The sequence below is a fragment of the Mobula birostris genome, chromosome 9 (genome assembly GCF_030028105.1).
Source record: "Mobula birostris isolate sMobBir1 chromosome 9, sMobBir1.hap1, whole genome shotgun sequence".
In the NCBI taxonomy this organism is placed as follows: domain Eukaryota; kingdom Metazoa; phylum Chordata; class Chondrichthyes; order Myliobatiformes; family Myliobatidae; genus Mobula; species Mobula birostris.
In genome coordinates this window covers 9,475,183-9,501,798 of record NC_092378.1, presented here as the reverse complement: position 1 = coordinate 9,501,798, position 26,616 = coordinate 9,475,183, and the positions used below count along the sequence as shown (strand labels likewise).

The 26,616-nt window shown below is 41.9% G+C and overlaps 1 long non-coding RNA gene across 1 annotated transcript in view; it reads right to left on the bottom strand.

Annotated features, from left to right (window-relative positions):
- Positions 1-701: 701 nt before the first annotated feature.
- LOC140203310 (uncharacterized) overlaps positions 702-26,616 on the bottom strand; it is a 136,878-nt gene continuing 110,963 nt past the window's right edge. The window contains exon 3 of the long non-coding RNA XR_011887337.1: positions 702-1,084. This is a non-coding gene — a long non-coding RNA (uncharacterized lncRNA). The remainder of the gene's footprint in view (positions 1,085-26,616) is intronic.

Below are 26,616 nucleotides of genomic sequence, written 5' to 3'. Positions count from 1 at the left end.
ATTTTAGACTATAAATTCTTTGATGTCAAAATAGGTAGACCAGTGGCAGGGCTCAGATTGCACAGTGGTACAGCAAGTTGAGTGATTGCCTCAAAGATCCAGAAGAACAGGTTTAAAACACAACCTCCAGTGTTTGGACCTGACATCATAGGTGTTACCTGTGTCCTCTACTTTCTTCCTCCAGCCCAACAATGTGCTGTAACACACACAAGGAACAGTGGGAGAACTCAGCAGGCTAGGCAGTACCTGTGGAAAAGAGTAAACAGACGACGTTTCGGGCCGAGACCCGTCATAGGATTGGAAAGGAAAAGGGAATGGGTCAGAGTAAGAAGCTGGGGGCGGGTGGGAGTACACGGTGGCTGGTGATAGGTGAAACCAGGAGAGGGAGAGGGGGAAGGGAGAAGTAAAGAGCTGCGAAGTTGATCGATGAAAGAGACAAAGAGCTATAGAAGGGGGATAACAGAGGATGAAAGATCATGGAAGAAAGGGAAGGGGAGGGGCAACAGAGGCAGGTGATGGGCAGGTAAAGAGATAAGCTGAGAGAGAGAGAGAGAAAGAGAGAGAGGAAGGAAATGGTGAAGGACGGGGGCAGAGGGGTGCAATTACTGGAAGTTCGAGAAATCGATGTTCAAACAATGTGCAAACAAGCTAACAATAGATAGATAGATATACTTTATTGATCCCGAGGGAAATTGGGTTTCATTACAGCTGCACCAACCAAGAATAGAGCATAAATATAGCAATACAAAAACCACAAACAATCAAACAACAAAATGCAAACTATGCCAGATGGAAATAAGTCCAGGACCAGCCTATTGGCTCAGGGTGTCTGACCCTCCACGGGAGGAGCTGCAAAGTTCAATGGCCACAGGCAGGAACAACCTCCTGTGACGCCCAGTGTTGTATCTCTGTGGAATATGGCTGGAGTCCTCATTCCTCGATCGTCATATGACCCGGATTGCACCATCCGTTGTTAACCAGAACAGTAAGCCCCCAATTCCTTTATGCTTACCGCTCTCAGTGCTGGTTTGTAGGTTAATTGGCCACTGTAAATTGCCCCAAGGGTGTTGATGGGTGGTAGAATCTGCAGGGGAATTGGTGGGAATGTGAGAAGAATAAATGTGATTAAAGTAACAATGGATGGCTAATACCGGCCATAGACTTAACAGGCAGAAGAGCCTGTTTCCAAATGTCTATCTCTATAATACTTGATGCAGAACTATAATTAAAAGCATATAATGTTCACTAATTCCATAAGCAAGTTTGCAGATTTGGACATGAATGCTAAAGAAAACAATTGGTAATTATAACTCCAACATGTTATTTATTGAGCTTGGCAAGTTTGCAAGAATGTTTTCATGTTGGGGGCGGCACAGTAGCATATTGGTTAGCACAACGCTTTCCAGTACCAGCGACCCGGGTTCAATTCCTGCTCCTGCCTGTAAGGAGTTTGGACGTTCTCCCTGTGACCACATGGGTTTCCTCCTGGTTGTCCAGTTTCCCTCCCAAAGACCAAAGACATACTGGTTGCTAGGTTAATTGGTCATTGTAAATTGTCCCGTGGTTAGGTTTGGGTTAAATTGGGGGATTGCTGGTTGGCATGGTTCAAAGGGCCAGAAGGGCCTATTGCAGACTGTATCTCTAAATAAGTACCATAAATGTTGAAGCTATAAACTTCTACTGATATGCTTTTTGCTTGTCTAAATGCAAAGGACTGATCACAAAGGCAAAAGTAGGACATTGCAACAAATGATTTATTTTTATTTAGAATAGAGCAAATTGGCATTTCACAGCAGTTGCCCCAACAGAAGATCTTATCCTTCCCTGCTGAGCAAGCTAATAGCATCCTAACATGCTTGCAGATGGTTCCAGGCTAAAGGACTTAGAACAAAAAAAGGTCATCAAGGAAATGATAAAAACTATCAAAGAAATTAAAAGTCACCTGCACTGTCCTTTTTATGACGTGCGCTGGATTTCTCTGCTATGAAGAACGCAAAGAAGTTTCATTGTTTTGCATTAACTGCCAACAAAGTTTGCAAACATGTAGCAATTACATTTCTGAAGAAGTTCTTACTTACTGCCCATTATGCTGCTAGTGATTAAGACAGCCATGAAGGTTTTCTTCATTGCTGTTTCGATAACAATTTCATTTTTGACCAGTCAGGATTGTTAACCATGAGCTGAACCCCCGAACCTGGGGGACCGGTGGACCTCTACCCTTAGTCTGGCCTCTACCCTTTGACTGGTTTAGCATGGGTGACCCTACCAAGAGCCAAAGCATAAGGCCCTGACTCCAGCCAACATCACTCTCTGGGTCATTGAGGCACGCAAGCCTCCAAATCCTACAACAACATTGTGGTCCTCTTGGAGATCCGAAGAAGTATTTGTGAAGATTTAGGAGACTTCATGGATGAAGAATTTTTTCTGTAGTTAGACATGTGAGGAAAACTCTGTATGATGCCGAACTATGATTAAAAGCAATTAATGTTCACTAATTCCATCAGCAGGTTTGCAGATTTGGACATGCATATTCAAGAAAACAATTGCTAATTATAATTCCAAACTCTGTAATCTGGTTCTCAAACTCCAGAAGCTCTTAATGAATACCATCTTTTATCTGTTGGCACATAAGATCAGTGGCCATTCTATTAGGTACACCTGCTCACTAATGCAAATATCTAATTAACAACTCCATGCATAAAAGCATGCAGACATGGTCAACAGGTTCAGATGTTGTTCAGACCAAAGATCAGAAAGGGGAAGAAATGTGATCTAAGTGACTTTGACTGTGGAATAATTGATGATTAAGGGAGCTAGGGCTTTACTCTTTGGAGAGAAGGAAGATGAGAGGAGACATGATAGAGGTGTACAAGATAATAAGAGGAATAGATAGAGTGGATAGCCAGTGCCTCTTCCCCAGGGCACCACTGCTCAATACAAGAGGACATGGCTTTAAGGTAAGGGGTGGGAAGTTCAAGGGGGATATTAGAGGAAAGTTTTTTACTCAGAGAGTGGAATGCACTGCCTGAGTCAGTGGTGGAGGCAGATACACTAGTGAAGTTTAAGAGACTACTAGACAGGTATATGGAGGAATTTAAGGTGGGGGCTTATATGGGAGGCAGGGTTTGAGGGTCGGCACAACATTGTGGGCTGAAGGGTCTGTACTGTGCTGTACTATTCTATGTTCTATATCAGAAGTATCTTCTGGTTTGAATATCTCACGAACTGCTGATTCCCTGGGATTTTCAAGCACAGAAGTTTACAGAGAGTAGTGCGAGAAGCAAACAAACATCCAGTGAACGGCATTTCTGTGGGCGAAAATGCCTTGTTAGTGAGAGAGGCCAGAGGAGAATAGCCAGATTGCTTCAATCTGACAGAAAGGTGACAGTAATTCAAATAACCATGTGTTACAACAGCATCCCTGAATGCACAACATGCCAAACCTTGAAGTGGATGGGCTACAACAGCAGAAGACCGTGAACATACATTCAGTGGCCTCTTTATTGGGTACCTAATAATTTCTTGATCTCTTGATCTAATTACTGGCCTTAGGCAGAGCATTGATGATGTGATCACATCATTGAGATTGATGCGAAGGGGAAATGACTCTGGTGTTCGCATGAGTAGTAACTGGACACACCGCTGCATATTTGCAATGTGTGTAACTTCTGCCAGAAATGGGCAGAAACACATTAAAACCCTCAAAATGCACTTCATGTACCAACAGGCCTGTTCCTCTCATCAAACCTATGCCCTGTTAAGAATATCTTTGCTCTTGCCGGACCCAACAATGTCTTGGGAATGCAGAAGATGAGTGTTGGCCAGAAAAACAGTGAGGCACATATCCAACACATGCTTAGTTGTAAAGCAAGACTTCCAGTTCCTCTTCCCATTTCTATTGTCTACTTATTGCCATGGAGACTGGAAGCACCGAGTCAAGACCCAATTCATACACTGTTACGGTACAATGCAGATATAAATTCACTCAAATAAATCATTTGCAACTAACAAAGGGTGGCATCAGTAATAATGTTCATGGTTGTCATGTGCACCATTGGGTTTCATGTTCCTTTGGAAAGGGAACATTGGTCTTTGTCTGGCCAGGCAGTGATGTGACTCCAGATTTCATGCAATGAGGGTGGTTGTTGATTTTTCTCTGATATGCACATCACTACCTTCTGTGCTGCTTCCCCTCAGCACCAGACTGGATACTTACTGCCTGTTACACCACTGGCCTTTAGGGCAGTAATGAAGGTCCTCCATCTCTGATGCTGTTCAGGGCTTCCTTCGCCATGTCAGTAGCTTCCTCTCAGTTTTCACTACTGTCAGTCACACAAGCCCTGAGTGGAGACTGAAGAATACTGTTGGACTCAGATGTAGAAGGATTCTTCATTGCTGTTTCTGTAACAGTTTTGTTTTACTAACCAAGGTTGTTAGTCCTGAGCTGAATCCCCAAACCTGGAGGACCGGTGGACCACTCTTAGTCTGGCCTCTATCCTTTGACCTGTTTGACCCTACCAAGAGCCAAAGCATAAAGCCCTGATTCCAGCCCACATTGTTCTCCCTGTCATTGAGGCATGCAAGCCTCCAAACCCAATGGCAAGTTTGTGGTCCCCTAGGAGGACTGGTCTGGATGGTAAACTGGATTTTGTTCTTCAGTTCTCTGGAGCTGAACTATGGATACTCAAACTTCTAATTCAGGTGTTAAATTTCAATATTGTGAGCTACATATAACAGCAGGAGTTCACATTAGCAGTTAAGAAAAGTGTATGTCATATAAAGTTTGTTATATTCATTTACGTGTAAAAATGACATACAATATTTTTCAGCCACACTAGTTGTTCCATTTCTAGTTTAGTACACCCCACTGATGGTATAAATCAAATTTAAACTGATTTCTGTTATTACGATGGTGCTTTGGTTAACAATATGTCTCAAACCATACACCATGCAGTGCATAAATTAAAACATATTTATTTAATATTTTTTTTTGTATTTGATAATTTGCATATTTTTCACATTGGTTGCTTGTTCATCTTGTGTGCAGTTTTTCATTGATTTGGTTGTGTTTTCCGGCACATACTGTGAATGCCAGCAAGAAAATGAATCTCAGGGTAGTATATAGTGATGTATATGTTCTAGGGGAGTATTGAGTGTCCAGAGAGGGATAGCACCTCTGGTGAAGGGGCTTGTCATGTCCATTTCAGGGCAGCTCACTCACCGGACACTCATCTCTCACTTGCAGCTCCAAGTAGTTGTTTGCTTGCAATAACGGCCACACCCCAGTACGCCACTTGGACAGGCGGGCTAAATCGGGTGACCGTAGCCAGCGGCCTCGTATCTTGGTAAGAGAGGGACATGTCCCAGCATGCAAAGTCGTCCTCGGCGGACTGGGCGGATGAGATCTACAGTAAGATCCAATGGCCAGGAAGGTGGTACTGTAATGCCCCGCGGAGAGCAAAGAGCATGACAAGGCACAGAAGGTGTCATGGTCATCCTCAACGGCCAAGGAAGATGCCAGTTTCTGATGCTTGTTTCTACCACTGGTCTCAGACTTCTGGGGCTGAGAGAGTGAAACTGCCCCAGTGCTACAGTTTTTCCACTTTAAAAACTCTCCCGCGCAGGTTAACTGTCATTGTCAAACATGATGGACAACCACCATATGTACTTTGAGAATGAATTTACTTTGAACATTGAACCATGAGAATTTGATTATAAAATAAATACCCATATATCATTCCACTGACACTTCAGATATCAGTATGACATTCACTGGTCTGTATGTATGAATAGGTTCAATACCATGAATAAAGTTGCAAATTCAATTTAAAGAAATAAATTATTTCTTTAAATTAAATTTGCAACTTGATTAGACAGGAAACAAAATAAAAAATATTCATTGCGTCCAAGAACTGTTACCAGTGAATCAAAATTGTAATGAGAAAATGCATTGAAAGCTCAATATTTGGCTGTGGATTGCTAAGGAGGAGAAAAATATTAATACAGAAGTTACAAAAACAGATCATTTAGTTCAGGTGATAGATATGTCTGCACAAGAAAAAGTAATTCCGATATGTCAGTCTACTGCCGCGATGAAGCCACTACTCAGGTTGGAGGAGCAACACCTTATATTCTGTCTGGGTAGCCTCCAAACTGATGGCATGAACATCGATTTCTCAAACTTCTGGTAATTGTGCTTTCCTCTTCAGCATTCCCCATTCCTGCTTCCCTCTCTCACAATCCCCTTACCTGCCTGTCACTTCTCTCTGTTAATCTTCCTCTGTTTCTTTCTTCCATGGTCTTCTGTCAGGTTTTCCCTTCTACAGCCCTTTACCTCTTTCACCAGCCAACTTCTCAGCACTTTACTTCACCCCCTCCCAATCTCCTGGTTTCACCTACACCTTGTACTCCTTGCTCCCCTCTCCCCACCTTCTTATTCTGACTTCCCAGTCCTGATGAGGGGTCTTGGACCAAAATGTTGACTGTTTACTCTTTCCTATAGATGCTGCCTGCCCTGCTGAGTTCCTCCAGCACTTTGTGTGTGATACCAAGAAAAAGTAAGGCTTTTTGTTGTGAAAAGTGAGAATCACACATCCCCATATCTCAGAAAGGCAGCGTTGTCATTGGAGAGAGTCCAGAGGAGGTTCACGAGGATGATTCCAGGAATGTAAAGGGTTAACAGATGAAGAGCATTTGGCAGCTTTGGGCTTCTCCTCACTGGAATTTAGAAGAATGCGTGGGGATCTCATTGAAACCTTTTGAACGTTGAAAGGACTAGATAGGGTGGATGTGGAGAGGATGTTTCCTATGGTGGGGTACCTAGAACTAGAGGGCACAGCTTCAAAATTGAGAGTGACCTTTTAGAACAGAGGTAGGGAGGAATACTTTTAGCCAGAGGGTAGTGAATCTGTGGAATGCTCTGCCACAGACTGTGGTGGAGGCCAAGTCCGTGGGTATATTTAAGGCAGAAGCTGATCGTTTCCATATTAGTCAGGGCATCAAAGGATATGGTGAGATGGCAGGTGTATGAGGTTGAGTGGGATCCAGGATCAGCCCTAATGGAATGGTGGAGCATACCTGATGGGTTGAATGGCCTAATTCTGCTCCTATGTCTTATGGTCTTATGGATCATTGGATGAAACTTCAACACAAGAAGTAGTTTTTCAATTGAATTTCAGTGCCTGGGATTTTCAAAGACATCAAGAAGGCACAGTCAATTTGCAAACTGATGGGAGAATAAAGACCCCTTGGTCAACTATCAGCTTCCAAGTAGGATGATCCAGGTGAGTTCCTGAAAAGAATGTGGAACAGGGCAGAAGGTACTTTCATTTACCTTGTGAAGTATCTGTCCCTCTTGTGCCCACAAAGGACAGTTTTTAACTTAATCCCTTGGGTTTCTTCAGCCTGTTTCTGCTCTGTGGGGGGCAAAATATGATAGTTTTCTACTTAGGGAAAGGATCAAACTGCATTACTGTTCGCCTGGTCCTTCAATACTCCTTCATACCCTTCAGGTTAGACTGTGGAGCTGAGAGCAAGTAAGCAACTTGTTTGTTACACACACAAAATTAGAGGGGAACTAAAATGTCAGGCAGCATCTTTGGAAACAAAGGAACATAATGTTTCTGGCCAAGACCCTTCACCCAGTCCTGTGTGTTACTCTAAATTTTCAGCATCTGCAGAATCTTTTGTGTTTATTGCTGTCTGTTACCACCCCCCCCCCCAAGTGGTTTGTTAATTACTCAGCCTTTAGCCATATCTGGAATGTTTCAGTCCTCCAAGTCTTACATTATCTCCCTCTTAAGAAACAACACAAAACAGATTGCAAGGAAATCGCAATTCATTTAATGTTTCGTCTCCCCCAGGATAATGGAGGGATCAGATCTCAAAGAAAGAAAACAATCAAGTACACAGCAGCTTTATGTCGATACCTCCAACTGGTTCTCAGGGTGAGGGCATGATTGAACTATTCTCCAATTATTTTCCAGTTAAATTTTACTACCAGCTATATCAGAAAATTGTAGTTAGCAGGTGTATTATCTGATAAAGTCTTGAAATCACAATAGTCTACTTCGCTCAATTCATGGGTGCTTTGTTCTTACAGTCAGCTAATCCAAACTAAAATCATTTTAAAAAATTGAAAATTTGTTTCACAGTTCAAACCTCCTAATAGCAATGCAAGTTATTGATTCATTGCGATTGGTGATCCCACCTAAATTGGTTTCTCCCGCCACCACCTGTAAGGAGCTTGTACATTCTCCCCATGACCGCATGGGTTTCCTCCGGGTGATTTGGTTTCCTCCCATATACCAAAATGTACCCATTGGTAGGTTAATTGGTCCTTGTAAATTGTCCTCTGTTCAGGTTAGAGTTAAATTAGTGGGATTGCTGAGCTGCATGGCTCAAAAGATTGGAAGGGCCTATTTTGTGCAGTATCTCAATAAATCCTGCTGGGAAAGGAGAATAAAATAAATGAAAAGCATAGAACACTATAGACCAGTACAGGTCCTTCATGAAGAACTGGAAAACCAGTCATTTCCCCCCTCATTCAGCATTCATTCATGAGACACATGGAGAAGAAAGGGACCTTTACATAGTTAACAAATGAATAACAGAAAGAAATGGACAATTTTTTTGTAGTTAGAAATGTTGAGAAAGGTGATAAAATCAACGCATCATTGGATTGCTCGCTTACATCAGCAAGGAACACTGAGCTCGAATATCAGCCAGGCAGTGAGTTGCTGGCATGGTTTGTGCTGGTATGATTGGCTTGAGAACAAAGAAGCAGCTGGCGTTTGGGAACTCCAAAACTCCCTGATGGCTTATGACGTTTTTACTCTGCTTGTGACCGATCAAAGAAATGGCATAAGCAAGCGCAGTTGATGCTTCTTGGGGAGAGAGGCTGCATAACTTTGACTGTTCAATGCCATTGCAATACACAGTGGAAGATGTGTTAATTCTTAAATGTCACTCACATGAAGATTGGTGCCTCAAGATAGATTCCACAAGCTGCTAGTTAAACCCAGAGCATTCAGGAATGAAGCTAGAATAGACTTTTACACATACAAAGGATGGTAGAAGTTTGAAGCAACCTTCCACAAATTGTGGGTGAATTGTTTATATGTTTTTCATTCATACACATGTTTTAGAACCGCTAGCAAGGCTGTCATTTATTGCTCATTGCTGGTTGCTCTAGAAAGCCAATGGGAAGTCATTTTTTTGAACTGGAGTGATGGTTAAATTGGAAGGGCTTTGCTGTTGTCTCCATGCGATGATGGTTCTTGCAGTCATTCTGCAATGGACGATTCTCTATAAATGACATTTAATAAGGAATATGGGACAAAGGTGGATATTAGGTCTCCAGTACTCCAGATGGTGGATGGTAGGTTGGACAGCCGGCCAACTTGGCTGACGAACACAACCTGGAGGGTTGAACCTGCCGCATTCATCTCCAAAATAAAAAAGCCTGCTGCCAGGTAACCGTAAGGTGATCCCAGATGGACAGGCTACAGAGGACCTCTTGTTTGTTTCTGTGTAGGTTTATCTCCAGCAGAGCTCTGATGCAACTGGGATTTTCCAGATCTGGACTCACACCAACCTACAGCATGGTTCTCTCTCAATTTAGGTAAGTAAGATGCCCCTACCGAGAGAACACATGCACTTTATAGTAGGCAACCTAAAATTCTGTCTGTGTGTCTATATGCAATAACTGAGCTTTAGTTCTTCTAGCCAAATGAAATAAACAAGCAACACACTCAAAATGCTGGAGGGTCTCAGCAGGCCAGGCAGCATCTGTGGAAAAGAGTACAGTCAACATTTCCGGCTGAGACCCTTCAGCAGGAAATAGACAAGCCTTAATTTTAAATTTACAATGGTGTTGCCGGGACTGGAGGTCCTGAGTTATCAGGAAAGATTGAATAGGTGACAACTTTATTCCCTAGAATGTAGAAGATTGAGGGGAGATTTGATAGAGGTGTACCAAATTATAAGGGAATCGATAGGGAAAATGCAAACTGACCTTTTCCACTGCAGTTGGGTGCGACTACAACTAGAGGTCATGGGTTAAGGGTGAAAGGTGAAATATCTAGGGGGAACATGAGGAGAAACTTTTTCACTCAGAGAGTTGTGAGAGTGTGGAACGAGCTGCCAGTGCAGGTGGTGGATGCAATTTTGATGTGAACATTTAGGAGAAGTTTGGAGAGGTACATGGATGGGAGGGGTATGGAAGGCTGAGGTCCTGGTGCAGGTCAATGGGACTACAGTTTAAATGGTTCAGCATGGACTAGATAGGTCAAAGGGCCTCTTTCTGTCATGTAGTTTCTATGAATCTATGACTTTAAGGCTAGTGAAAGGTAAATGATTGATTGGTAAGAAGCTGTCATTCAAGAAAACCACTTAAACAGACACTGCAAAATAGCAAAGAAAAAGATAAAGATTAATATTTGGATGAGTAAATCAACAATTATTATTGCTTCATAATTCTTACAATGGTGCACATCCCAGAAATGCAGAGGTCGGTAGAACATAGAACATATAATGTTGTGGCCATCACTGAATCGTGGCTATCACTGAATCGTGGCTGAAGGATGGTTGTAGTTGGGAGCTGAATGTCCAAGGTTGCACATTATATCAGAGGGATAGGACAGTAAGCAGAGGGGGTGGTGTGGCTCTACTAGTAAAGAATGGCATCAAATCAGTAGAACGATGTGACTTAAGATTGGAAGATGTCGAATCCTTGTGGGATGTTAAGAAACAGCAAGGGTAAAAGAATGTTGATGGCAGTTATATGAAGGCCTCCCAACAGTGGTTGGGAGGTGGACCACAGATTACAACTGGAAATAGAAAAGGCAAGTTAAAAGGTCAATGTTATGGTCATCATGGGAGGTTTTAACACGCAGGTCGATTGCGAAAATCAGGTTGGTAAAGGATCTCAAGAGAGTGAGTTTGTTGAGTACCTGAGAGATGGATTTTTAGAGCAGTTTGTTGTTGAACCTACTAGGGGATCAGCTATACTGAATTGGGTGATATGTATGAACTGAAGGTGATTAGGGAGCTTAAGATAAAAGAGCCCTTAGGAACCAGTGATCACAATATGACTGAGTTCAACTTGAAATTTGATAGGGAGAAAGTAAAGTCTGATGTAGCAGTATTTCAGTGGAGTAAGGGGAATTACTATGATAAGAGAGAGCAGTTGGTCAAAGTAAATTGGAAGGAGCTACTGGCAGGGATGACAGCGGAGCAGCAATGGCGTGCATTTCTGGGGAAAATGAGGAAGGTGCAGAACATATGTATTCCAAAGATGAAGAAATACTCAAATGGTAATATAGTACAACCATGACTGACAAGGGGAGTCAAAGCTATTGTAAAAGCAAAAGAAAGGACATACAACAAAACAAAAATTAGTGGGAAGATAGCGTATTGGGAAGCTTTTAAAAACCAACAGAGAGCAACTAAAAAAAATCATTAGAAGGGAAAAGATGAAATATGAAAGCAAGCTAGCAAGTAATATCAAAGTGGATAGTAAAAGTTTTTTTCAAGTATGTTAAAAATAAAAGAGAAATGAGAGTGGACATAGGACTGCTAGAAGATGAGACAGCAGAAGTAATAACAGGGGGACAGGGAGATGGCTGATGAACTAAATAAGTATTTTGCGTCAGTCTTCACTGTGGTAGACACGAGCAGTATGCCTGATGTTGTTGTGTGTGAAGAAAGAGAAGTGGGTGCAGTTACTATTACAAGAGAGAAGGTGCTCAAAAAGCTGAAAGGCCTAAAGATACATAAGTCAGCCAGACCAAATGAACTGCACCCTAAAGGAGGTAGCTTTAGAGATTGTGGTGGCATTAGAAATGATCTTTCAGAAATCATTGGACTCCGGCGTGGTACCAGAGGACTGGAAAATTGCAAATGTCACTCCACTCTTTAAGAAAGGAGGAAGGCAACAAAAAGGAAATTATAGACCAGTTAACCTTACCTCAGTGGTTGGGAAGATCTTCGAGTCAATTGTTAAGGATGAGGTGATGGAGTACTTGGTGACACAGGACAAGATAGTACAAAGTAAGAATCGTTTCCTTAAGGGAAAATCCTGCCTGACAAACCTGTTGGAATTCCTTGTGGAGATTACAAGTAGGATAGATAAAGGGAATGCAGTGGATGTTGTATATTTGGACTCTCAGAAGGCCTTTGACAAGGTGCCACACATGAGGCTGCTTACCAAGTTAAGAGCCCATGGTAATACAGGAAAGTTACTAACATGGTTAGAGCATTGGTTGATTGGTAGGAAGCAGTGAGTGGGAATAAAAGGATCCTTTTCTGATTGGCTGCCAATGACTAGTGGTGTTCCGCAGGGGTCAGTGTTGGGACCATTTCATTTTATGCTGTATATAAATGATTTAGATGACGGAATAGATGGCTTTGTTGCCAAGTTTCCAGATGATATGAAGATTGGTGGAAGAGCAGGTTGTGTTGAGGAAACAGGATGCAGAAGGACTTAGACATATTGGGAGAATGGGCAAGAGAGTGGCAAATGAAATACAATGTTGGAAAATGCATGGTCATGCACTTTAGTAGTAGAAATAAATGCATGGACTACTTTCTAACCAGGGAGAAAATCCAAAAATCTGAGATGCAAAATGACTTGGGAGTCCTTGTGCAGAACACCCTAAAGGTTAGCTTGCAGGTCTCGTCAGTGGTGAGGAAGACAAATGCCATGTTAGGATTCATTTCAAGAGGTCTAGAATACAAGAGCAAGGATGTGATGGTGAGGCTTTATAAGGCACTGGTGAGGCCGCACCTTGAATATTGTACTTTGAACTTTATACACTTCTATCGATTTAGCTCTCATCCTCCTTTGCACCAAAGAAAAAAGCCTTAGTTTGCTCAACATTTCTAATACAAGAGTGCATATTTTAGTGAGTCAATCGAAATTGCCCCTGGTATGTAGCTGAGTAGTAGAATCTCTGGGAAAATGATGGGAGTGTGGGAAGAATGAAAATGGGATTGCTGTTGGATCAGCTGTCAAGTGGAGTTTATTGTTATGAATACAAGTGGAGTCGGGCAGATATTCTTGCTTGCTGCAGCATCCCAGGCATGAAGGTATAGACTACACACAAAGCATAAATTATACACAAAATTATCTCATACAGCATAATTATGACAATGAAAAAACAAGACCTTTTGAAAAGTAAACAAAGGCAAGAAGACCATGGTAGTATAAGAGGTGGGGTTACAACTTGAACTGTGGCTGCTAATGGACTTCTGTGTGTGTATACATAACAGAGTTTATTTTAGTTTAAAGATAACAGATAATGACATCTATTTTCCAATAAAGTTCAAAATACTTTAGGCTCAGTGCGCAAAAAGCCTAATAGGTACAATAAGCAGCTTTTCTTTCAGTCAGCTATACACAATTCAATAAAACCATATGATATAGGATCAGAACTAGACATTTGGACCATTGAGTCTAATCCACCATTTCACCATGGCTAATCTATTTCCCTCTCAGCCCCAATCTCCTGTCTTTGCCCCGTATCCCCTCGTGCCCTGACTAATCAAGAATCTATCAAATTCTGCCTTAAATATACCCAATGACTTGGCTTCCACAGCCGCCTGTGGCAATGAATTTCACAACTTCACCACTCTCTGGTTAAAGAAATTCCTCTCCTCATGAAATGTGTTGCTTTTTGTGTTCTGTGTTGTTCAGCTGACCATGGTGGGCATGTTACTGTATGTTGGCACAGAAATGTGTGGCAACACTTGCGAACTGTCTCCAGCACTGTCTTGGGTGAGTTGGTTGATAACACAAACAACGTATTTCACTGCATGTTTTCATGTACACATGACAAATAATCTTGAATCTTGGGTTAAGCTGACCTCCCACTACCAAAGACCTGAGCAAAAAAAAAATCACAGTTAACATTTCAGTGCAGGACCAAAAAAATTTCTATACTGACAGATATGTTGTCCTTTAGGTGAGATGTTGCTGGTCCAACTCTTGCTGGCTGGGGCAAGTAGTTCCAGAGGGAACCGTGAGCATTCAGCCAATCTAGTGCATGTGAGCAAATGCTAAGAAGCTGGATCTTACTTGACACATTAATGGGAAGGAATTGGTCAATTTGCCTGGATGCTAGAACCAAATGGGGAACAGCCGTGAGATCAAGTCTTCACAGGATTATTTTGGGGATATTGTCACTCAGATCCTTTGCCAGTCAAACCTTGGGCATGATCTGAGACTATGCTGATTTCAATGGGTTTGTGAGTTATGTACAGGTGTCTCCTGATTTTTGAACGTTCGTTTTACGAAACCTCGCTGTTACGAAAGACCTACATTAGTTACCTGTTTTCGCTAACAGAAGGTGTTTTCACTGTTATGAAAAAAGGCAGTGCGCGATAAAAGGCAGCGCGCGCTCCCAGCAGCCAAGCTCATCCCCCGGAACTGCATTCTAGCCGGCATTGCTTAAACACATGCCCCTGAGCATCTGTGATTTATGTCGATTTATTTTGAGCATCCGTTAGCAAGATGAGTTCTAAGGTATCAGAAAAGCCTAAAAGAGCTCGTAAGGGTGTTACACTTAGCATAAAACTAGACATAATTAAGCGTTTCGATCGTGGTGAATGAAGTAAGGACAAAGTGAGTTTGGCTTGTGGAAGATGAAGATGATGTTGAAGAGGTTTTGGCATCCCATGACCAAGAACTGATAAATGAAGAGCTGATGCAATTGGAAGAGGAAAGGATAACACTCGAAACCGAATGCAGTAGCAAATGGACCAAAAATGAAGTTGTCCAGGAACTGAACGTGAAGCAACTGCATGAGATTTTCACTTCAATGATTGCAGAAAAGTACGACTTTAATTTTGAAAGAGTATATAGGTTTAGGGCATATTTGCAAGATGGTTTGAGCGCTTACAAAGAACTGTATGATAGAAAAATGCGCGAGGCTAAGCAGTCAAGCATATTATCGTTTTTCAAGCCTTCCACGTCAGCCACAGCAGACGACGAACCTCGCCTTTCAACATTGAGGCAGGAAGACATAAAAGAAGGTGACCTGCCTGCCCTGATGGAAACAGACAACGATGAGATGACACCCAAGTGTCCCACCACCCCAACCCCGGGCTGTGGACTGATACATTGCCGTCGAGAATGCAGCGGTAACCAAGACGCACCCAGCACATCTTTAAGAAAAAAAGCGGAAATAAACAAGCTAATCAACGTCTGGCACATAAATGTCAGCCCAGATCAAAAGCAATTGCCGATTGCGTTGCCCCTGATCTGGGCCGACACTTACGTGCCGGGCGGCACCTAATTAATTAGCTTGTTTATTTCCACTTTTTTCTTGTAGATGTGCTGAGTGCGTCCCGGCTACCGCTGCATTCTTCGCGGATCGGTATCGGTCGGTGGCCTGGAGGTTGGGGACCACTGCACCACCCCAACCTCCAACGACTCAACCTAACACCATCGTCGGTGTGCTCGGCGTGTCTTCCCAATTCCGGTAAGTGATACTACGTTTGTACACTGTACATGCATTATTTCTATTTTATATAGGCTGTGTATTTTTATGCATTATTTGGTATGATTTGGCAGCTTCATAGCTTAAAGGTTACTGGAGAGAGTGTTTCTGCCGAGAGCACTTGCACATGATTTTCACTACGGAGAGCAGCGCTGCGATGATTGTAGAAAAGTATTTCTACTTTATATGGGCTGTGCATTTATCATATCATTCCTGCTTTTACTATATGTTACTGTTATTTTAGGTTTAATGTGTTATTTGGCATGATTTGGTAGGTTATTTTTTGGGTCTGCAAACGCTCACAAATTTTCCCCATATAAATAAATGGTAATTGCTTCTTCACTTTACGACATTCTGGCTTGCGAACCGTTTCATAGGAACGCTCTACCTTTGGATGGCAGGGGAAACCTGTATTGGAAAGTGAAAGGAGAGGTAAGTACCCTTCTGCTTAATGATTTTCCCATTTTTATTATTTCTTTCTGTTTTTGTTTTTAAACTTAAGAATAAAATATCTTAATGTTGCTCATTCTTTATTTAATTCTAAGAATTTTTAAATGTCTCTGAATATTAAGGGAAATTTGTGACCATAGCCTCTATACTGCACTTTCTGAGACCTCCTACCACGTTAATCAGAAAGGTATGAAACTTTGCAGATAAGTTCTTCAGGTTGTCCTGTCCAAAATTTACACCTCAACCAATTAGAAAGTAGACTCTTTGACCCTACAATTACTGTTATTTATGAGATTTTTAAAATTTTTGTTTTGCATTTTGTTTTCCTGGAATTCTTGGCACTAAGCTCACCCTGGGCTTCAGTTGTTACACATTTAAAACTGTTCAATATTAATGGATTCTGGTTTTTTAATCCAAGGTTCTTTCAGAAGTCAGGAAAGAAGCACAAAGCTTGTTGCTTCATGATCGTTTTATTAAGAGTTTATAGAACAAAGAGAATTTGAAACAGACGTACACTAGTTGGAAAAGAGAGAGAAACTAAAGAACAAAGATGGCACCTAGCATAGAACAGCTATTGTTATACTACTGGGTTAAGAAAAATCCCATTCGTATCTATAGATAAGGTTTAACAATTAGAAAGCACTTATTCAATATTGCAATACCAAATGAGATTACTTATTCACTTAATGCAGAACAAAGAATCATCCTGAGCTTTCTAGAATTATACTTTGTATACCCACTAGAGGCTTATTAAACTGTTATATGCACACTATAGCCACTAGGAATCATTGTAAGCAGTTACTTGTACATTAGCAATTATATAGAGTACAAGCAGATAATTGTTAAACAGCAAAGAAAATAACAATTAAATAGTCTAATCTGAGAAATAAACAATTGGATGCAACAACATTAACAAAAAACTGAGAGTACGCCTGCAAAATTAATGATAAACAGAAATATTTGTGATTAGCTGTGCAGTGTTGGAATAGACATTCTGATATTAATCCTGCAAGCAGAACGGATAAAGTTATTCATTTATGACCTGATCAAGTTCTTGCATTTTGCAACGTTTATCAATTCAAGTTTTCTGTCAGTAGTTACCATACATAAAGATTCAGTGAATATATATAAGAGAATATTGATTATCAACTTTCCCATTTTGAGGTCTCAACCAATAAGAATTTTGCCCATTCATAATGGCTGCTGAAAGGGATGCTTCCAATTGAATTTAAAAGAGGCTAATAATACATTGACAAAGAGGTAAATTGTTTTTTTTTACATTTATCAAGATACAGAGAAAATTTTTGTTCAGCATGAAATCCATCCAGATTATTTCATTACAACAGTGCACTGAGACAGAACAAGGGAAAACTGTACAGAATGCAGAATATATTGCTACAGTTACAGAGAAGATGTGATGCAGGCAGACAATAATGTGCATGGCCGTGATGAGGAAGATTGTGTGGTGATCTGACAGACATGTAAAATTATAGGAGGCAGGTGGAAACTTTTCTCCCTTACAGGAGGTAAAAAAGACAAAAGGACATGGGTTTATGGTGAGAAAGGAATTTTGAGGAGATTTGAGGGAGGAGATTTAAAAAAAAATCCATGAGAATTCACTGCCAGAGAAGATTACAGTTAGATATAATCATGACATTTAAGAGACATTTAGACAAGCACCTAAACAGAAGGATAAGGACCCAAAGCAAACAAATACGAGATGTATAGATGAACATTAAGGTCAGTAGAGGTGTGATGGGCTGAAAGGCCCGTTGCTGTGATGACTGTGGATTTTAAGACGCAGGGATTTATTAGAATTTCAATTTTACATCTAATATAGTTTTCACATTAAAATGAATCTTTTAATATGAGGCTAACATGTTGGCAGCATCCATTTTCTAATAATCTTATAAAGATTTTTCACTAAATGGCTGACTGTTCCAATAGAAATATTGAACAATTGGTTACCCACATCACTGTCTTATTCCATCTAATGAAGAATGTAATTAATAAGCTCCAAGACCTTGGCCTCAATCTCTCCTTGTGCAATTGTATCCTGGATTTCCTCACTTGCAGACCCCCATCAGTTTGGGCTGGCAATAACACCTCCTCCACGATCTCCATAAGCACACGTGCTCCACAGGGCTGTGTGCTCAGCCCCCTGCCCTGCTCGCTTTACACTTATGACTGTGTGGCTAAGTACAGCTCCAATTCCATATTCAGGTTTGCTGATGGCACCACTGTTGTGGGGCGAATCAAAAATGGTGATGAATTAGCATAAAGGAAGGAAATTGAAAATTTGGCTGAGTGGTGTCATAACAACAACCTCTCACTCATTGTCAGCAAGACCAGGGAACTGAGTATTGATTTCAGGAGAGGGAAACTAGAGGTCCATGACCAAGTCTTCATCAGAGGATCAGAGGTGGAGAGGGTTATGACTTTAAATTCCTGGGTGTTACAATTTCATATCCTGGACCCAGCACGCAAGTGAAGTTGCGAAGAATGTACGGCAGCACTTTTACTTCCTCAGGGGTTTGCAGCAATTCAGCCTGACATCTAAAATTTTGACAAACTTCTGTAGGTGCATAGTGGAAAGTATTTGACTGGCTGTATCACAGCCTGCTATATAAACACTAAGGCCTTTGATTGGAAAACCCTACAGAAAGTAGTAGATGGAGCGCAGTACACCATGGGTAAAGCCCCTCCAATCATTGACAACATCGACATGAAACACTGTTGTAAGAACATAAGAACATAAGAAATAGGGGCAGGAGTAGGCCATCCAGCCCATTGAGCCTGCCCCGTCATTCAATAAAATTATGGCTGATCTGTCCGTAAGCTCAGCTCCATCTACATGTCTTTTCCCCATAATCCTTAATTCCCCTACCATGTAAAAATCTATCTATCTGTATCTTAAATATATTTAGTGAAGAAGCCTCAACTGCTTCCCTGGGCAGAGAATTCCACAGATTCACCACTCTCTGGGAAAAACAGTTTCTCCTCATCTCCGTCCTAGATCTTCTCCCCTGAATCTTGAGGCAATGTCCCCTAGTTCTAGTCTCACCTACCAATAGAAACAACTTTCCTACTTCTACCTTGTCTATCTCTTTCAATTATGTTTCTATAAGATCCCCTCTCATTCTTCTGAATTCCAGAGAGTACAGTCCCAGATGACCCAGTCTCTCCTCATAAGTTAACCCCCTCATCTCTGGAATCAACCTGGTGAACCTCCTCTGCACTGCCTCTAAAGCCAGTATATCCTTCCTCAAGAATGGAGACCAGAACTGCACACAGTACTCCAGGTGCGGCCTCACCAGTACCCTGTATAGTTGCAGCATGACCTCCCTGCTCTTGAATTCAATCCCTCTGGCAATGAAGGCCAACATTCCGTTTGCCTTCTTAATAACCTGTTGTACCTGCAACCAACCTTTTGTGGTTCATGCACAAGCACTCCCAAGTCCCTCTGCACAACAGCATGCTGCAATCTTTCACCATTTAAATAATAATCTGCTCTTCTATTATTCCTTGCAAAGTGAATGATCTCGCATTTACCAAAGTTGTATTCCATCTGCCAGACCTTGGCCCACTTACTTAACCTATCTATATCCCTCTGCAGACTCTCCACATCCTCTGTACAATTTGCTTTTCCACTCAGTTTAGTGTCATCAGCACATTTTGCTACGCTACACTCAGTCCCCTCTTCCAAATCATCAATGTAAATGGTAAACAGCTGCGGGCCCAGCACCGACCCCTGCGGCACCCAACTCACCACTGACTGCCAACCAGAGAAACACCCATTTATACCAACTCTTTGCCTCCTACCGGTTAACCAATCCACTATCCATGCCAATATACTTCCTCCAACTCCATGCATCCATATCTTATTTTTCAATCTCTTGTGCGGCACCTTATTGAACACCTTCTGGAAATCCAAGTATACGACATCCACCTGTTCCCTTCTATCCACTGCACTCATTATGTCCTCAAAGAACTCCAGTAAGATTGTCAAACAGGACCTGCCCTTTTTGAATCCATGCTGCGTCTGTCTAATAGAACTGCTCCTTTCTAAAAGTTTCGCTGTTTCTTCCTTAATGAGAGCTTCAAGCATTTTCCTGACTACAGATGTTAAGCTAACTGGCCTATAGTTACCCATCTTTTGCCTACATCCTTTTTTAAAAAGTGGTGTGGCATTTGCTGTCTTCCAATCCGCCGGGACCTGCCCAGAGTCTAGAGAATTTTGGTATATGATTACCAACGCGTCTATTATAACCTCCGCCAATTCCCTTAGCATCCTGGGGTGCATCCCATCAGGACCAGGGGACTTATCTACCTTCAGGCCCTCTAGTTTGCTCATCACTATCTCTTTAGTGAAGGTGATTTTATCGAGGTCCTCACCTCCCATTCCGTCCATAACATCATTCTTTGGCATATTAGACGTGTCCTCCACCGTGAAGACTGACACAAAATAGTTTTTCAATGCCTCAACCATTTCCTAATCACCCAATGTCAATTTCCCCTTCTCGTCTTCCAAGGGACCTACGTTGACTTTAGCCACCCTCTTCCACTTTATATATTTATAAAAACTTTTGTGATCTGTTTTTATATTTTGTGCTAATTTACTTTCATACTCTATCTTCCCTCTCCTTTTTTCTTGTTTAGTTGTTCTTTGTTGCTTTTTAAAGTTTTCCCAATCCCCCAGTCTCCCACTACTCTTTGTGACTTGGTACACATGAGCTTTTAATTTGATACTATCTTTTATTTCCTTAGTTATCCGATGCTGGCTGTCCCCACACTTACTGTCCTTACATTTGACTGGAATATACTTTTGTTGAGCACTGTGAAAACTCTCTTTGAAAGTATTCCATTGTTCCTCATCTGTCCTACCAAATAGCCTGTGCTCCCAATCCACATTAGCCAACTCCTCCCCCATCCTGTTGTAGTCTCCTTTGTTCAAGCATAATACACTAGTTTTAGATCTAACTATTTCATCCCCCATCTGTATGCGAAATTCAGTTATACTGTGATCACTATTTCCAAGAGGATCCCTGACTACAATATCGTTTATCTTATGTGTCTCATTGCACAGGACTAGATCTAAGATAGCACTTTCCCTTGTAGGTTCACTAACATGCTGCTCAAGAAAGCCATCATGGATGCATTCTATGAAGACCTCCTCAAGACTTCCTTGACCAACCTGATTCACCCAATCTATGTGGAAGTTAAAATCCTCCATGACAACTGCCGTTCCGTTCTTACAAGCCTCAGTTAGTTCTTGGTTGGTCGCCTCTGTCAGTGCAATATTTTTATTAGGTGACCTATAGGCAACTCCCACCAGTGATTTTTTTTCCCTTTGCTGTTCTTAATCTCTACCCAGATGGACACAACATTCTGCTCTGTCATATGAAAGCAGCATCCATCATCAGAGATTCCCATCAGCCAGATCATGGCCACGTCTTGCTGCTGCCACAAGGCAGAAAGTACAAGAGCCTCAGGACTTGTGCCACCAGGTTGAAGAACCGTTACATGAGAAAGTCACACAAGTACTGGGGGAACTCAGAAGGTCGGGTAGCATGTGGAAGTGAATAGACAGTCAACAGTTCCAGCCGAGGCTCTTCCTCAGGACTGAGAAGGAAGGGGGAAGATGCCAGAATAAAAAGATGAGGAGAAGGGAAGGAGGCTGGCTGGAAGGTGATAGGTGAAGCCTGGTGGGTGGGAAAGGTCAGGGGCTGGAGAAGAAGGAATCTGATAGAAGAGGAGAGTGGACCACAGGAGAAAGGGAAGTAGGAGGGGACCTGGGGGATGTAATAGGCAGGTGAGAAGAGGTAAAAGGTCAGAGTGGGGAATAAAGGAAGAGGGTAGACGGAATTTATTTACTGGACAGTTATTAACTCTCAACCATTAGGGTCTTGAATAAAAGAGGATAACTACCTTAACTTTACTTGCCCCATCATTGAAGTGTTCCCACAACCAATGATCTCACTTTCAAGGTCTCTTTATCTCTTTATCTCATGTTCAAGTTATTTATTATTTTTTTTAATATTTGCATTTGCACAGTTGTCTTCTGCACTCTATTTGATCCTCCATTGACCCTGTTATAGTTACTATTCTTTGCTGACTATGTTCGCAGGAAAATGAATCTCAGGGTTGGATGTGGTGAGTGCTGACATATATGTAGTCTCATAATAAAATATACTTCTGAACTTTATACCCAAGCGTTTGGAAGTTAGCTTGGTCCGAGGGCTTCACACTGCATAGCTGATGTTTTAACCCATAACTCCGAAGTTAATCAGCTGTAATTTTTGTGTGGTGTTTCTATTCTTAAACATAATACAAAATAAATCCCCTAAAATATTAAGCAGCACACATAGAAATTGCTGGTGAATGCAGCAGGCCAGACAGCATCTACAGGAAGAAGTACAGTCAATGTTTCGGCCCAAGACCCTTCATCAGAACTAACTGAAAGAAGAGCTAGTAAGAGATTTGAAAGTTGGAGGGGGAGGGGGAGATCCAAAATGATAGGAGAAGACAGGAGGGGGAGGGATGGAGCCAAGAGCTGGACAGGTGATTGGCAAAAGGGATATGAGAGGATCATGGGACAGGAGGCCAGGGAGAAAGAAAGGGGGAGGGGGGAAGCCCAGAGGATGGGCAATGGGTATAGTGAGAGGGACAGAGGGAGAAAAAGGAGAGAGAGAGAAAAAATTAATAATAATAATAAATAATTAATGGATGGGCTACGAAGGTGAGGTGGGGCACTGACTTCTCTAACTTCCATTAATGCCCCACCTCCCCTTTGTACCCCATCTGTTATTTATTTATTCATCTTCCTACAGATGCTGCCTGGCCTGCTGCGTTTGCCAGCAATTTTTATGTGTTGCTTGAAGTTCCAGCACCTGCAGATTTCCTTGTGCTTGCGCCCCTAAAATATTACTCAGCCACAAGGCAGTGGATTTAGAATATTGAATTAGGATTAGAATTGTACTGTCCACACCTATCAACTGTATAATATACTACAGAATGAGAATCAGAATCAGGTTTATTATAATCGGCATGTGATGTGAAATTTGTTAACTTAGCAGTAGCAGTTCCATGCAATACATAATATAGGAGAGAAAAAAATAATAAATAAAATAATAATAATAATAATAAATAAGTAAATCAATTGCAGTACTGTATATGTATATTGAATAGATTAAAAAACATGCAGAAATCGGAAATCAGCCAAGCGTTACCTAAAGACAGCACTACTAGTCACTGTGAAGTTGATTTTCTCCATCAGCCTCTGTGCCTCTAGTTCCCTCCAGCCTAGCACTGGCAATAGGGCTCAGGAAGTGTCAAAGAGATGGATGATATATTGCCCTAAATTACTGAAAACCTTTTCTGGGAGCACAACAGTGCTGTCAAATTTCATCACACCAAAGTCCACTTATTGCATATAACTTCGCACACCAGCTGTTTGATTTAACGTTACGGACCACCTTTGATCCAGCAGGATTAGTCAATGTGTGGTTGATTAATGATCATCAAGAATGTTCAGGCTTTGCTGGATTCCCACATATTTCACAAAACTTCCATTCCAATCATGTTATCTGTATTACATTAACTTGAAAGCAGGAATGAATCTTTTGGGCACAGTGTTTTCATTTATGGGCCATCGGTAGTACAACTTTCATCAACCACGACCAAAATACAATGCAGAATAGGCCCTTACGGCTCTTCAGGCCAGGCTGCCCGCCAATCCCTTGATTTAATCCTAGCCTAAATCAAAGGTTTCAAAGGTACGTTTAATGTCAGAGGCATTGACAATCATTGGACGACTTAGAATGACCGATTAACCTATCAACCGGTACATCTTTGGACTGCAGGTGGAAACAGGAGCACCCAGTAATGAGGTCACTGGGTGAATGTACAAACTCCTTACAGACAGTGACAGGAATTGAACCTGAGTCTCCAGTACTGTGAACACTGTGCTAACCATGACTCTACCATGCTGCTTGTTTAGCATGTATATGTATAAAACAGAATCCCATTCTCCATGCAGCTGATGAATCCAAAGGAACAGCAAAGACCAATGCAATTTGGCACCAGTGGCGTCGCAGAAGTTGCCAGTCAGTGTTAAACTCAACGTTGGACTGCCTTGTGACTCCAGCTCTGGATTTCCCCTTGGGGTTTACTCCCGAAGCCTTCCTCGTGAGTGGGTATAACCACAAGGCAATGGAGGCTTGAGATCAGCGTTTTCATTCCATGAGATGAGCTGCCAACCACAGCTGACGAGCCTCATCTGCTTGAAGTGATGGGTTTTAAGGTGCCAGTAACCCATCTTTGCCTATTCTCCTATCAGTAGAAATTATTCTACTGGGCTTATTAGCTAAACCACATGTGAAGGCCAGGAGCTGGACTCGGTTGTCAGAGGCTATTTGAGATGCTCGCCATCGAGGGCACCTAATAGGTAGTGGGAGCTTATTCCCACTACCACCCCCAGCTATAACAACCTTAAGGAACCAAAACAACTTATCAAGACATCAGCTAACCAAGACAAGAATCTACTGTATAATGCAGAGAGACAAGCACACTGAAAAATAATTTTGCAATCAGGATGGTTCCTCTGTCAGGAAATCACAAAGGCGCATTAAACTAAATATCTGAACTACTCTTGGTAATGTTACTTACTTAAATTATGTTACAATTGTTCAGGCATCCACAAATATTCTCACTAATCCCTTAGCAGATGAAGTGAGGCAGCAAAGCCCTTTGCATCTTACTGCAAGGTGTAAATAGGAGCAGTCAATGATCCTACGATACTATTATGGGGCAGCACGGTGGCGTAGCGGATAGTGTAATTCCATTATAGTACCTGTAACGTGGGTTCAATTCCCAGCACAGTCTGGACAGAGGTTGCACGTTCTCCCAATTGCTCTGGTTTTCTCCCACAACGCAAAGGTGGCGGGTTAGTAGGTTAATTGGTCACCTGCATGTACTTGGTTGGTACGGACACGTTGAGCTAGAAGGGCCTGTCATTATGCTGTATCCCCAAACAAACAAAATAAATTGTATACATGAGTAGGAACTACATGTAATGAGCTTCAGGGCACTTCCCTTTGGGGCAGCTATTTCTCTCAGGCTTTTCTCCTACCCCATCACTCAGGGAACAGAATTAGCCCTTTTACACGTTAGCAGGCTCTGCGGCATAACCCCACCAACAGGACCAAACTTCTGCTGCAATCAGATAAAGTTGATCTCTTTGAAGTCCTCATACCTATACTACTGGGCGAAGGGACTTTAGGCATAGGTGCAGCCAAGCACCTATTAGGCAAATATAACCCATTAAAAATGGTAAAGTTAGATTTATACAAAAATGGTTTGGCAACCAGTTGAAAACTTTGAACTCACCTATTGCTTAAGCAAGTTCTGAAGCATTCACTTTTAGAGATGGTTCTCAAAGTACATTCATTACCAAAGTATGCATAAGTTATACAACATTGAGGTTCATCTGTTTTCAGACAGCCACAAAACAAGAAACCCAAACAAATCCAGTTTTAAAAAAGGGCCAACACCAATGCGCAGATAGAAAAAATAACAAATCATGCAATCAATAAAAGCAAGCAACAGCATTCTGAACAAGATGGAATCCATAATCCTGAAGCCTGGAGCAGCCGGAGTGGGCCCATACCCTTAGTCTCAGTTCATCACACAGTGGGGCAAATTGCTATGAAGCTCGCAGACACTGAGCCTGAAGCAGCTGGAGCAGGGCTCACACTCAGCACTGAGGAGAGCAGACTAAATGTAAACATCCAGATGGTCTCAAACAGTTATGTTTTGTAGGATTGCTTTTATATTTCTATTTATTGTGTTTTTTTTGTTCTTTTAATTGTGCTCTTTGTGCTGTTTTTAATGCTGCATCATAACAATCATTTTTTTCTGCTTTACATTCGCTTACTGAAGAATGACAAAAACAATCTTGAACCTTTTGAAACTAAATGCAGATGCACAAGGATAGTGTCACAACCACAGGTTCGGCAGCGCAGTAGATACAGCAATTGCGCTTGTGAATTTGCATGTGCCAGCTAATTATTATTTAATCGTGATAGTACTTAACTCCATATTTGTCGTCATAGTGCTTCTCAGGACTTGGACAGAGCATAGCAATGCTTCGCTGCTGTTTTGCATTCGGCCTTCCCTGAGTTATTGGACTCAAGTCAACTGACTCTGAAGAATTGTAGATTGAGGCAAACGGCAGGGCAATGTAGACTGACGAGGAGCTTGGAACTCACCAGTGACCCCCTGGAACCCCTCCCTCTGCAGCACTGCTGAAGGAAAACATCAATACGGATGGCCAAATTCACCAGGGCTTCAAAGGTAGCAGGAAGGTCCTGGGTGACCAGCTCATCTTTGATGTCTTCAGAGAAGCTGTTCAGGAAGGTGTCGTACTGTACCTCCGAATTCCAGCCGCTGGAGGTGGCTAGGGTCCAGAACTCTATGGCATAATCTGACACAGATCTGCACCCCTGGTGCATGTGCAGCCTTTCACGGGCAGACTCTCTCCCATGTTTGGAGTGATCAAATACTGCTCATCTCCTCAGAAAATAACTGAGAATTACTGCAGAAAGGGGAGCCTGCCTCCCAGACAGCTGTTCCCCATTCCCTCTCCCAACCGGACAGTTGGGAGATG